Source organism: Pinus tabuliformis, chromosome 5_2 (genome assembly GCF_031772625.1).
Source record: "Pinus tabuliformis cultivar Carrire ecotype Pingquan chromosome 5_2, CPIR1, whole genome shotgun sequence".
Classification (NCBI taxonomy): Eukaryota; Viridiplantae; Streptophyta; class Pinopsida; order Pinales; family Pinaceae; genus Pinus; species Pinus tabuliformis.
In genome coordinates this window covers 728,829,892-728,845,370 of record NC_142306.1, presented here as the reverse complement: position 1 = coordinate 728,845,370, position 15,479 = coordinate 728,829,892, and the positions used below count along the sequence as shown (strand labels likewise).

The following is a 15,479-nucleotide window of genomic DNA, read 5'->3' as shown; positions in this document are numbered from 1 at the left end:
TCGCCATCAGTGGGCCAACAATTTCAACATTTTCCAACTGTAGTTTGACATGAGCTGTTTTGAAAACCATAATTGTAGCCAAGGACCAAAGATGCAGCGCACATAACCTGCAAATCTAATAAATCAGTTTCCCAAGAAGATATGGTTGCTAACTCTAGCCATATTATCCAAGGTTGTATAGAGTATGGTCTTGTCCAAACTTAGTTTGTTACTCAATTCCCGCAGAAAGGAAAACTACACACCCCCTCACTTTCATTACACTTTCATTATAAAATTCATTCATCATTGGATCTGACAAAATCTACTATATAAAGATCAATACATGAATTTAAGATGTTACCAATAGTCTCCACGAGAACACAGTCCATCCTTGAAATGGCGGAATCGATGGTTATCTCTTAGAAAGATTTCTCGCTTAACTGCCTTGGAAATGAACTTAATAGCAGAATGACAGTCACCACAGACTCTTAAGGTTTTTCATGATCCTGAGAGGCGTCCCATCACTTGTATTGATAAGACCAAAAGCGAGTGCCAGCTTCTCACTCTGGTCAAATAGAGCATCCTCCTTTTCCTTGTCTGCCACATTATGAAGTGCAAAGTTGATATCAGGTGCATACCCAATGTCCATCATCTGCCGAGCCAAGCTATCCAACTTTGCATAGATCATTTCTATTTGTGGGTTTGATTCACCTCCTACTTGGAAAAAATGCACCTTGCTCTGGACTTGAATCCAGCTGTATACTGGAATATTTTTCAAACCCTTATCTTTCATCATATTCTTGACTTTTGCTACATCATTCCACCTACCAGCAGTGGCATAGATGTTTGATAGTAGCACACAATTTCCAGGATTCTGGGGTTCTAACTCTAAAAGATGTTGTGCTGCTTGTTCTCCTATCTCTACACTCTGATGAATTCTACAGGCACCGAGCAAGGCTCTCCAAGCACATGCATCTGGCTCTAAGGTCATCTTCTTAACAAAGCTTTGTGCTTCATCCAAATGCCCAACACAGCTAGGAAGGTCAACTATGCATGCACAGTGCTCAACACTTTGCATAATTTGATAGCAATTCATCATCTGCTCGAAGTATTGCCAACCTTCATTCACCAGTCCTGCACGGCTGCATGCAGACAAAATTCCAATAAAGGTAATACTGTCAGGTTTCAAGCCTGCCTGGTGCATTTTAGAAAAGAGCAAGATGGCATCCTGGCCACACCCATGTAAACCATAACCTGCAATCATTGCATTCCATGAAATCGCATCTCTCTCAGATAATTTGTCAAATACTTGCTGTGTTGTCAATATACTTCCACATTTGGCATACATGTCAATTACGGAATTCACTGCGAGAACGTTGGCATCAAACCCAGTTCTGATCATATAATTGTGGATCTCTTTCCCCTGTCCTACGCAGTTAAGCATATAAAAGCAGGGATAATGCTAGAGATAGTATATGAATCTGGTTTCACACCTGCCAATTTCATTTGCCCATTCTGCAGATAACTTGCAACCATTGAATTCCACAAAACTAGATCTCTCTGGAACATTTCGTCAAATACTTGGCGTGCATCCCCTACACTTCCGCATTTTGCATACATATCTACAAGGGCACTATCCACAAACACATTCAACTCAAATCCAGTTCCAATTATGTATCCGTGGATCTCTTTCACCTGTTTGAGAACAGCTAAGTTTGCGCAAATGGCAATGACACTCCCGAAGGTAAAGGAATCGGGCTTTACGCCGGCAAGCTGCATTTCGTGTAACAGTTTCATTGCCTCTCTACGGCGATTACTCTGTGCATACCTTGCAAGCATTGCATTCCATGTCGCCTCAGTTCTCTGAGGCATTTGGTCAAACACTCGGTGTGCAAACTCCATACTCCTGCATTTCGTATAGAAGGTCACAAGGGCACTCCCCACAAAGAATTCAGACTCAAATCCATTCCTAATCGCAGATCCATGGAGCTCCTTGCCCTGTTGCAGAGTTGTTAAGCCAGTGCATGCCTTGAGAAGGCTGGGATAGAGAAAACAGTCCGCGCCTTCACCCCACTCCTCTGCATTTCATGAAAGAGCTTGAGCGCTTCATTACAATTACCAGACCTTGCATAAGTTGCAATCATGGCAGTCCATGATACCAAATTGCGGTCAACCACTTTATCAAAAATTGGGCGCGCATCTTCTAGACTGCCACACTTGGTATACATTATGAAAAGATGGGTATCAACGTTAATATTCCCCACAACCCCATTCCGAACGATTTGGGCATGGACTTGCTTGCCTTGGAGTAGAGCTTTCATGGAAAGAAATCGAGTTTATAGAAATTCCTATCCATTGTTGGTTCTCCAGCGTTCTGGTGTGAAAAAAATGGGAGAAAATGAACTCGCAGTGCGTTTTTCCTGCTATTCTTTGCTTGATGTTGTTCAGATTTACACTCGGCCATTGCTTCCTAGATGCATTATTTGCATCCCTTGAGCCTAAGTCAGCAGGACATGTTAGGAAACACAACAATGAAAATTGTTGGATTGCGATTAGCTCGTGCTATGCCACCTTTGAGGCAGGAAGCAGTGCAATATATGTTGGATACAGAGTCTAATATGTGGAGCAAGAGGAGAAGTAAGGCTAACTAGTTGAGAATTATGAATGTTTTCTCTGGAGTTGCATCTGTTTCCAAATGAGTTGATGATATATGTCAGTGGAGGAATCCCATTACAACAATTTTAGTGCATTTCCACTTCCTTGTCCTGGTTTGGTACCCAGAACTCATTGTACCAACAGTTTTCTTCAACATTTTTCTCATTGGTACATGGCACTATAGGTTTCGGCAGGATGCCACCGCACATGGATACACGAATTTGCCATGCAGATGCCGTTGATCAGGATGAACTTGATGAGGAATTTGATCCATTACAGAGCTCTGAGGCTTCTGAAATTGTTAGAACGAGATATGATCGATTAAGGTTTTTAGCTGCAAGGATACAAGACTGTATTGGGTGATTTTGCTACGCAGGGGGAGAGAATTCAAGCTCTTCTTACTTGAAGAGATCTTCTTTCTACTGGCATTTTCATTGCTATAAGTTTCATGATCTCATGTTGTACACTGTTCATTTAACCATAGATTGTGACTAGTATTAGGAACATAGTGCCCTGTTATTGATACAGCATGTTTTCGGTACACTCGATAGCAGGTGTGTCCCTATAATCAACAAATAAGTGGTTGAAAGTGACAATTTATATACTTGAACTATTAATCAAGAGAATTCTGCATGAACCATGTGACTGTTATTGAGGGTTTATTTGACAACAGGTATGAGTCTCAGATCAATGGAAAGAACAACGGAGTAAAACATAACTACTGTGTGAAAATAATCAAAAGAAAAAGGAAATATTCGTTTGTTTCCGTAGAAATGAAGATTTGCACGGTAGAAATAATGACGAAGATAATGATGGTACTTCAGCACCTATTCTTTCCCCAAAAAAAAACAAAAGAAAACAGAATTACTATGAGGGAAAGATTTATCCTCTGTGGTTGTGTAAAATTGTTATCCTGAGAAGAACTAAAACAATTGCTGCGATAATTCTTTGCTTAGAATTAATTGTTGTATTATACAAAAGAACCTGTCTGTCTGCACTTGAAAGGACAGTAGTTCAAACTAAAAACTCTAATCTAAGTACTATCTTATTGAACAGGTCATGTTATTTAAGTAAAGTTTTACTAAAAAAAAAAAAAATACTTAACTTACAGATTGATATATGAAAGAAAAACAGAGAATCTTATATCAAGAGTTCAACGTGCTGAAAGACACACTCAGCAATTTAATTTAACCAGCGCTATGGGAAGGCCGTGGAGGTCACGAAGCCGGTTGGAGAAATCAGGCACCTTTGAATTTAACTCTCAGAATTACTGAAGGAGGTAACAGTGAGGCGGTTGCAGAAGGGTAATTACCGAATAAAGGAAATAAATCCCAGCTGCCTCCAAGCCTGTGAAGCAGATAGGAAAATCCTGGGAAGCTGCCGCCTCTAACCATGGAAATGAAAACCTTGTTAACGCAGATACAATAAATCCCAGCTGCCTCCAAGCCTATGAAGCAGATAGGAAAATCCTGGGAAGCTGCCGCCTCTAACCATGGAAATGAAAACCTTGTTAACGCAGAAATTGTATCTGAGAACGAATGATGGAGCAGAGAATCGGTCGTTGAGTGGATGTGGCATCAAGGGAGCCACAAATAACCTGGAATCTCAAGAGGAAGAGGTCATTGGAGCCGTGACGAGCTTACTGTTGATAGATGGGATTGCAGAGTGAAACCCTCCCATCACAAACGCTGGGAATGAGAGACTGAAGCGAGGGTTAGGTTGAACGGTTTCGAAAGACACCACAGGGTTTGGAAAGACACCACAGACAGCGAATGTGAGGCTCCCAAATGACAGGAAGAGGCTCCTACCGATTTATAATGGAAAATATCTGTATTTTTCAATCTTATGGCCGAGGTTATTTGAATCGTTAATATGCAGCGTAGGGGCATGGAAAGGATTTCTTTTCACAGGGAACGCCTTACAGCGTTAATATGTATGGTATTCCAATAAAACATAACTTTTAAAATAACTTTGCAATATTTTAAAATAGACACCCAGTGGGCCAATGATTCCATTCAAATTTGACCATTAATTGGAATTATACCATTGCTATATTTTTATTGAAAATTGTTAATTTTTTTCATAAAATAAAAATAAAATGGTAAAGAAAATATGTGACCATTAATTGGGATTATATTATTGCTATTCTTTTCATAAAATAAAAATAAAATGGTTAAAGAAAATATGTGAAAATAAGGAACTGTCTAAAGTTGTGTGCAAGTGGTTAAAAAAAAATGATTTTCCTCAAAGTACTTTAAAAGAAAGATGGATACAAAGAGTTTGAATTTTTTTAATGAAATTAACGTTAATATTACAAATCAAATTATATTATTGATGTTCTAAAAGTATTAAATCCATTTTTTTTATATCCAAAATTAATATAAAAGATTGTACTAGTTTATTAATGTATTAAAATAATATGCTAAAATTGTAATTTTAACAAATATTTTATGGTTGAATTTTAATTATGAAAAATTGGAAAAGATTAAAGTTATACAATATTTAACTTTCTTCATTGTATATATTTATGAAGAGTTCGCGTTGCTAACTACCTTGTTAATTGGGAGGTCACTAGGTCAAATCTCCTCGATGCCCTTGGGGTTGGCCCTTCTTGTTTGGTCGGCGAGTAGATCGCTTCACAACTGTCTAGATTTTCCCCGGAAATATATATATATGAAGAGTTATATAAGTAGACAATTTTATTTATATATTTAAAGAGTTGTAATGTTTTGGGATGTATTCAAATCCCAAAACATTTCATATATAAAGAAAATACATAAGAAATACATGTTATCCACTAAAACATTAATCAACACCACCATTCATTATTCACCCCACAACACACAAAGCGTGAGACAACAAGGTGTTTTTCCTTACTTTTGAGTTCACCACTTGCATTACAACACATTATCCACATTGGGAGAGTGAAAAAAAATTAGTTACACACATAACTAATCTCTTAGATAGATCACATAGCATAATCATTCTAAATAACTACTTTCTTTTCTTATTAGAACTTTGCATCAATTGCACCACGAGTTTGACCTACAAACGACTAATATTAAATGGATTTGAAGATAAACATGAAGGGATTATAACATCGATTGACAAGGACAATCTTACGCTTACCATTTAAAGAAAAATGTACCTCTTCTTTCTTGTTTTCCTGTAGTAGCAACTTCCCGGTTATCATTAGCACACTTGGTCGTGTTTCCTCTTTGACTCCTTTATCCTCCATGGGTAACAACATGTGCTTGCATTTGTCTTTCTCAAAAGAGCAGGTATTCTTCCTCTCGTCATGGATAGCTCTTATGTCATACTGCCACAACCTTCCTAACAAGACATGGAAAACATCAATAAGCATGATGTCACATAAAACCTCATCATTGTAGTTGTCAATCTGGAATTATACCTTGCTTTGTTCATTGACCAGGATCCAGTGTCCCCTTCGCAACCATTTCAATCGATGAGGAGTGTTGTGTTTCGTACTTTGCAAACCTAATTTCTCCACCATTTCCATAGAGACCAATCTATCAGTGTTTCTGCTATCAATGATTACTTTACAACATTTTCCCTTAGACTTGCAGATTGTTTTGAACAAGTCCCTTCGCTATGTTGGCTCTTACTTCTCCTTTTCTCCTTTAATTAATATCCTCTTCAACATTAGGGATTCACCCAACTCAGAAGTTTCCTCTTTTACCTATGTTTTTGCTACCTCATACTTGCCTTTTACAACATTGATCCAAGTGGTTTTAGAGCAGCTCAGAAATCAAAGAGGGTTGAGGAAAGGCTAAAAAAAAAGTTTTTGGATTCCAATGAAACCATGATCATATCAAATATCTTGTCGTAATATTTCCAATGATGCAAATGACACCTCAATCTGAGCTCGTATGCAAAATTTATGGCCAAACAAAGTTTTGGTCAAACTAGGCAAAAGACAATGTCAAAGTCAACTCAGGGTGCCACGTGGAAATCCCATAGGCTTCCCACATGGAAGAAAATCCAACAGGCTTGGTGGGACCCACAAAGATAGTGCGAAATCCTAGTAAGCAAACCAGGTGGACCCACAAGCAGGTGACAGGGCAACACCACAATTTGACACATGGCAAGTAAGTAGCATATGATGTGGACCAATGAGGGCTTGCCACATGGACCAATCACATGATGCCAAATGGCACCTCAAATTAGGCCCAAGTGGCCTTGGATGGTGCAACCTCCATTTTTGTCTTATTCTCATGGTTTTGGGGGTCGTTACAATATGGACATACAATTTCCATATATTATATGGTTTGAAACTATATTAAAACTAAAATTGGGCTTTAAAACCATATTAAAGAAAATTTGGGAGTCCATGGGTTTTGAACCTAAAATTATCGCCAACAACAAGTAACTTAATATGACCATGCCAACCATTAAGCCACCCTCACACTTTGCTATAAAATGTGATTCAAATGGTTTAAAGGGAACCATGGAGAATACGTGAGATGAGGGTGCAAGCAGACCAATTAATTCATGAATCTCAAGAAGATTCTATGAATATTGTCAAAACATATGTTAGGGAATATTTCAAAGAATATTCTTTATGAAGAATTTTAAAGATTCCTGGGAGCTAATTTTTGACAAAGTGAGAATTATGCCGAGTTTATACTCATTTGAACCAGTTTTTCACTAGGAGTCTAATGGCATAGTCCATTTTCTGATCTAAGCAACATAATTTTTTCCCATGTCAAAAAAAGAATCTTGTGAGGAATCTAAAAGATTCACGGCGAGCCTAGATTTGACCGAGTCAGAAAGGGGTCGAGTTTATACTCAGATTTCATGGTTTTTCCGTAAGGAATGAGATGGTCCACGTTATTTCTTCATCTGAGTAGCCGATTTTTAGGCCATCCCTAGACTTGTAGGTATAAGATGCATTTTTGCCATGTATTCATTTTAATTTTATTGAGATGGTGATTTGAATTTGAGATCCATGTATGCCACTTTCTGAGAGGATCATTGTATGTCACTTTATGTTAGAGATTGTTCTTTTTCATGTTGGAGGAGAAATTTTATGAGTGAAATCTCTTTGTAGGAGAACGTCTCATGGAGAGACATTCCACTCTAGATAAGGGGGTTCATCCTTGTATTAAAGATGATATCATGTACTTTCCATCTTCTTGCAACAACTAATGAAGTGACCTCCCCACTCTTGACACCGAGCCTAGAGATGTAACCCATAATGGGTGAACTTCGTTATCAACTTGTGTGTGTTCTTTGATTTCATGGTTGTCTTTATGTTTCCTTATGCATAGGTGGTTTTTTATTATCTTTCACATGCAAATCTGCTAACATCGCAAAATTAAAATATCTTGGTTAATTCTGGTAGTTGAGAGAATCCAGATCAAACATGCACTCCCCTTTGAATTGTTGATTTATTTTTAGGACAATTCCATGACATATGGCATGTCTTTCCACATATGTAGCATCTAAATTCTCCTTCTCTTCCTCTACCTCTCGGGAAAATATTTTTCCTCTTGACTCTCCTCCTCTTGGAGATTGACTGCTTGAACTCTCTGCTTCCTTTGAACTCTTCCCCTATTGGGAGATCTTTTTCCTCTAGCTAGACTCCTTCCTATGCTCTTTTGGCTTTGTCTCTGAGCCAACTTTTCTTCTTCCCTCATTTCTACTTCATAGGCATCCTCCACGGTCTTCAAGGGAAAGAGGCCAATTTTGTCCTATATTTCATACCTCAGACCATTTATGTATCTATCCACGTTCTCTCGATCTTCCTCTATGTCGCCTACTCTTATATCTAGCCTATAAAATTCCTTTGTATTGTATTCCACCGTCATGGACTTGTACCTTAAATTATGTAGTTGTATGAATAAATTCAGCTTGTAATCCTTGGGCATGAACTTGCTCTTGAAATTAGCCACCACCCTATCCTACCTTTCAATCTTCTTTTTCCCTTTCTTCCTTCGATATGCCTGCAACTTATCCCACTAGAGTGTTGTATGTCCCCTTAACGTGGTCACAACGTACTTTACCTTCTAGTCCTCCTCAACATCCTCATAATCAAAATACTTGTCTAGAGTGTTGATCCAATCTAGAAGCTCCTCCACATTTAGGTTGCCATCATACCATGGAAACTTCCATCCTTGGTAACTAGCTTAATCAATTGTTCATTTGGCTACTCTCTTCTTATGGTTCTCTCCACCTCTTCCTCAAAACTTGTGTCCTGACTCTCACTGACATCTTCCACATCAGGTTCTGACCTCTAGGAATTCTCCACGGCCTTCATTCTTACTTAGATATGCCTCAATTCCAATCTCAAGTCCTCATCCATTCCAGTCCTTTCTCCGCCTCCTGTTTTGGGTGACATACAAGTAGCACAATTTTTAACAACTCCTAAAATTATTTTACCAGTTATAGGATTTACAGAGCTCAAAATCGCCGATACCACTATGGCCTAGTGCAAGTGTGATGGTCCCTTTTCTACGTCAACTATTAAAAAAAATGCCTCAAAGTTTGTTTGTTTTTCACACACTTCTTCCTCCATGCGTAAACCCCTTTTCTTCCTTCGTTTATCTTGAACCCACTTATTCCGTTTTAACTTTATATGGTTAAATCAATTTTTATTGGCCCAGTCCACTCTTGTTCACCAAAGGTAGGTCAGGGGTTAAACTAGTCATCCAAAAAAAACAATACTCGTCTGTCAAGTTTATCCAAGGCCCCAACTATTCCTTCTGGGCCCACACAGAGTCAGGGGTCGGGGCTTTTTGTTTGTCTGAGGTCGGAAAATTTTAACATTCACCAAACACAGTGTCACACCGACTATACTGCTAGGTCCCCAGAGAATTCGGGGGTCAGGTTTCAAACTAGGTCGAGGTCAGAACAATTTTTGCGGCCCATGCCTGACTATACTAGCCTTCGACTATTCGGCAAGACCCACCCGGGCAAGGTTGTAACCTTCTATTTTGAGAATTTCATTGAATAAAAAGGGATCAAAGGGCCAACCTATGACCTCCGACTACTAGCCCACCACTTCGAACTTAATCCTAATGGTTGGGAGTTGTGCATTAATTATACTCATTTCCGCAGTAAGGATTTATTCACATTCTACCAAAGATTTCAAAACGCTTTTGAGCAAAAGATTCACGCCAAGGGATTTCAGCTTACAAATTATTTCTCAACCTTTCTAACACAAGTCAAATTCATACATGCACAGAGACTTAACATTATTCAAAAACTAATTAGGAATTCATTATTTGAAAACTAATTAGGAATTCATCTGCTACCTTAGACTCGCTTCACCAAAGCCAATATTTACCTTGGGGCAGGGATTTGTAACTTGAAGAAATAAAACACAAAAGCTAGTCTAAAACAAGTATTTGTATAACAATATAACATGTAGTGAAACCATCCCAGACATACTTAAAACAAAGTATTTCATTCTTATTTCTCAAGTCGTCACGCCCGCGAGGTCTTCACACATACATATATATACATAAGAAAAAAAATATCTTCAAAAGAAAATCCTCCTTAAAAACAATAATTTGGCTTCTTTGGAATATTTCTGCTAAATACCTAACCAACTGTCCAAACAAAGGGACACATCAACAAAAGGAAAAACAACATCCAAGTATAGTTTCCTACACATAAACAAACAAATATCAATAGAAGGGAATATTTACATGCGTAATTTTTTAAAACAAAAGGCAAAGTGATGCTCATACATCATTTCAAAAAACATTTTTCTTAAGTTATTTAAAATAAAAGATGGACATAGATATTTTGGAATTTATTTTTAATTAATGTTGATATTGTAAATCAAATTGTATTAATGATGTTCAAAAGTGTTAAATCCCTTTTTAAATATAGAAAATTAATATCATATTTTGTACTAATTTATTAATGCACTAAAAACAATAGTATCAAAATTACAATTTTAATAAATATTTTATCATTAAATTTTAACGATAATAAATTGGAAAACATCAAAATGATACAACTTTTAATTTTCTTTATAGTATATATTTATCAAAATTTATTTAAATAGATTGTTATATTTAATTTATCGACGGTAGAAATTTCATCTTAATTCTTTTACTTAATTAAAGAAAATTTCAAAAAAAGTTTATTTTTTTATCATAATTCCCTTTAATTTGATGGAAATTTTAAATATGAAACTTCAAGTCATGGGTTTTTCTAAATCAAAGAAAACATAAAAGTTTGTTTTCTATCATAATTTTTTTAATGGATGGAAACTTTAAGTATGAAACCTTAAGTTAAGGTCTGGGTTTTGCATTAAAAAAAAAAAAAAAAAAACTAAAATGACAATACATGTTTACTTTACCTATTTATTAATTCACTTTATATGTATTAACTTATATTTATCTTAAATTCGTATTTACCAAGTCTTGAAATGGATCAATTTTTTTCACTCTAAAAAATGTTTGCATCTAAGGGTGATTAGTAAATCCCTAATGAAAATGGATCTAGAATGGTTTAATGATTAATTATAATTAATTATAAATACAATTATTATTTTTATCTTATTTTATAATATTAATTTTTTTTAATGTAATTTGACTAAGCCAAGGCATTACATTACACCATCTTTACCTTACTGGGCTAGGGAGTACCTCTCGATGTAATAAGGTTGAAATCTATAAACTCGAATTTGATGTTTTTTAATCATATATTAAAATATATTTAACAATGTGTATTATATTTAAATACATATGAACAAACTTTATGCATAGCTAACATTATCCACTCAACAAAATTTAGGAAAAATCTAAACATGTATAGGGACAAACTTGATTACAAAGTATTAATTCAATTTAGATGGTAATGCTCACTTAATGACAAAGTTGGTTCTTTTCATCGCAAGTAATTGAATATGGAAAGATGATGAGGGGAAGGCAAAATCACATTCTCAAAGAAAAGGAAGTTAAAAGAAGGAAAGAATATGAAAATAATTAGATAAAGGAAACCCAATAAGATGGAGAATAATAGCATTTAAGAAGGAGTTTCCTAGTCAAAGTATGTTGATCTCAAGAAGCGCTTCTAACATTCTTGTTAGCCTTAACCTTGACTTGGGAATGATAGTCTATAGCTAGTAGTTTTGGGCACATGGTTTCGTGGGCCATGGTATTATGGTAGTTGTATTTGGTTGTAAAGATGCTTATAAATATGCTTATTTTTATCCATTGTAATGCACCAAGCACCAAGGTGCTAAGGGTTGAGAAGGGTTCCCCAACCGGTGTAAGAAACCAAGAGCTGAGCAGGGTTCCCTAGTCAGTGTAAGAGGCCAAGGGTTGAGCAGGCTTCCCAACAGGCTTGGTCATGATTTTTGCCAAGGACTAATGAAATTATGTTAGAATGGGTTTTTCCATGGAGTTGGGGCGTTATTAGGGTATTTTTTGGTGTTCTTTATGTGTGATTTCTTATATTTTCACTGTCTTGATTGTCTTTATTTTACCTCACTTGTTAATACATAAAAATTCTACACCAAAAATAAATTTTAATTAACATGAGGCCATTCACATGATTGGGTGTATAACACATCATAGATCTATCATGTGATTTTTGAAGCTAGTTATGGGACATACTTCCATTAATGTCAAATGGGTGGAAGTAAGAGGTAATAAATGTGGTGTGTGCTAAAGGGAACTAATCTTTGGTAAGTCCTCAAGGAAGGTCAACCATTTCCAAAAGGGAGAAAAACATATTCCATCCTCATAAGCCATGAGAGTCTCGAGAGAAGGAAGTGAATCTTTGAAAAGAAAAAAGAACCATCTCCTAGTATCATAGTCAAATTATAACGTGGACGTTGTTGAGATCTAAAGTGTAGATTTGGAAAATATGATATTCATGAGGATTATGGTAATCTAATAACTTAATGAAACTCTAGTGGGAGTAAACTCCAACCTAGGAAAGAGGTATCCTTAAACTGCAAGGTGACTAGAGTTAGTCTATCAAACACTTAATTATAGGGTTATAATGCAGTATTATCGCTCTTTAGTCATTCAACAATTTACTTACCTAGTCTCTTTTTTCGCATCCTCTCATCTTGACCCAAAAGGCCTTTTGTGACACAAATTGTTGAAGGATATAAGAAGTGTTGGGATGAAAGGGGAGGACATGCATCCTTTCCTATTCATTTCCTTTTCTCCAATGTCTCTTTCTCATTCAATTATTTACTTTTTCCTTCTTTTCCTTCATTTAATTTCATAATGATTTAATTATATATATATTTTTCTTTCTAAACTCATTAATTGTCTATCATTTGTGTATAGTAATCTTTTATTAGCCATTCATGCTTATCTTCGGATCCATTTAAAATCAATAGTTTGCAAGTCAAACTAGTAGTACAATTGATGTAAAGTTCTATTAAGAAAATAAAGTAGTCATGTAGCATGGTTATGCTATGTGATTTATCTAAGGTAGCAGTTTTGTGTGTAATTAAGTTTTTTCCACTCTCCCAGTGTGGATAATGTGACTTAATGCAATTGATGAATTCGAAAATAAGGAAAAACACCTTGTTATCTCATGCTTTGTGTATTGTGGGGTGAATAATGTATGCTAGTGTTGATTAATGTTTTAATGGATAACATATTTTTGTTATGTATTTTATTTATATATGTAACGATTTGGGATTTGAATACATCCCAAAACATTACAACTCTTTAAATAAATAAATAAAACTATCTATTTGAATAACTCTTTATAGATGTATACAATGAAAAATGTTAAATATTATATACATTTAATCTTTTCGAGTTTATCATATCAAAATTCAACCATAAAAATTTTATTAAAATTGTAATTTTAATATATTATTATTTTTAATACATTAATAAAATACTACAAAACTTCATATTAATTTTCTATATGGAAAAGATGGATTCATAGGGTTTATACAATTCTATATTCTCACATTTTTTTTTACCCATTTTATTTTTATTTTTATGAAAGGAACAATCACTGTAAAATCCTAATCTACGGTCAAATTTGAATGGAATCATTGGTGGCTAGATGTCCACTTTTAAAATATCACAAAGTTATTTTTTATTGGAATACCATACATATTACAATTTTCCATGTCAACATAACATTTGATGCTGACCTTTATGGTTGATCTATGTGATTGGAATAGACCAATTTACCATGTCATAGTAACATTTGATGTTACTTTTGGAAATTGTGAGTTCAATAAAAACTAGTTTAGTTATATGAATTAAATGGTTAAGGAATGTTGATAGATATAAAACGCAAATGCAAGAGACTTGTGGAAATAAAGTTGGAAAAAATTTAATTTTTAAAATTGAAAATTAATTATATGACTAAAAACACTTTAATAATATAAATAATTACAATCCTCATTTATTTATTATATATACTTAACTTAATAATTTAAGTACAACATTTCATTAAACAAGGAAGGCCAAGAATATTTTATTTTATTAATTCTTATATATACATATAATATATGATTTGAGAGAGCTGTGGATAGGGTATTGCGATAAGTTGGAGTTGGGGATGGGGGCAGTGGGAGCAACAAGTGCAAGTAGAGGGTTGGGAGAGGGCGCATCACCGTTACCCCCTATGCTCAACTCTGTCCAAGAGGGTTGGGAGAGGGCGCATCACCGTTACCCCTATGCTCAACTCTGTCCAAGTATTCTGTTGCCCAAAATTGAAGAGACTGCGTGGCCGATGGGACAATCTGAATCATCTGGAGGTAATAGAAGGTTCGAGAGAATGGTGGGATGCAGTCCAATGGGAGGATCCCAACATGAAAACATTACTTCAAAACAGAGGTAATTATCATATGAAATGCAGTGTTTGTCGTGTCACTCCACTCCGTGATTTTTACCGGTTCCTTTCCCTTTGTGTAAATATAAATAATGTCAACTTTTTAATTCCAAACCATGTAGTCATATTTTGTATCTGTGTAAGTAATGCTAATAAAAATAAACTTCTTATATTTAATGGGAATCTTTTAATTTATTTAAATTAAAAAAATTGTAATTAATATTTTGGTTAAAGTTGTTTATATTTTTCATTGTTTGTGATTATCTTGCTCAGTTTATAATTTCAAAAAGCAGTAATAAACATTAAAAATATTATTTTTTTCTTATCTAAATTAAAAATATAATTATTAAACAATATAAAAAATTTATTTGGATACAATCTAAAATCATTAAATATGTTAAAATTTTAAGATATATAATTAAATATATTAAAACTTAGTTTCCAAAGAATATTGTATTTCTTTTAAATACGAAATTACATTTAAATGAAAATAAGATTTAAATTAAATATTACATATTTATTGTAATTGATTATTAAATTTCTAAATTGTAGTTAGTTAAATTAAAATAACTAAAAGGTAAATCTTGCAGACACATGGCAAGTTAAGTCTAGAGAAACTTATTTTTAATGGCTCTTTGTGATGATTTGTTAGACTAAGACATGGTATTGGTTGCCTATACACATAACATTACATGTCATTTGATGACCTTAGCATGCAGACGTACCATCACTAGGAGTTGCCACATGGTAGGGACAAATGACATATTTTGGTTGGCAAAAAGTTGAAAGTGGGTGGAACATGGCACCCCTCATGGGTTTCAATGTGGCAAATTGACATCACCATGTAGATGACCAGGGACCCCTAGGGACCTGGTCATGAAGATTGGTCATATGGGACCAAGGCGCTGAATTTAAGGATAAAATCCAAGCGATTAAATTATATAAGGCATATGGTCACATGTTAAGGCCCCATGCTTGGTCATATGACATCCAAGACAAAGCATAGTGGTTAATCCAAAGAAGAGGTAAGGTTACATGATAAAGGC

General features: G+C 35.1%; 2 pseudogenes; both read right to left on the bottom strand.

Annotated features, from left to right (window-relative positions):
• Positions 1-454: 454 nt before the first annotated feature.
• LOC149161282 (pentatricopeptide repeat-containing protein At1g20230 pseudogene) lies at positions 455-1,381 on the bottom strand (annotated as a pseudogene).
• Positions 1,382-1,407: 26 nt separating this feature from the next.
• On the bottom strand, positions 1,408-2,207 carry LOC149161281 (putative pentatricopeptide repeat-containing protein At1g68930 pseudogene; annotated as a pseudogene).
• Between the last annotated feature and the right edge of the window lie 13,272 nt (positions 2,208-15,479).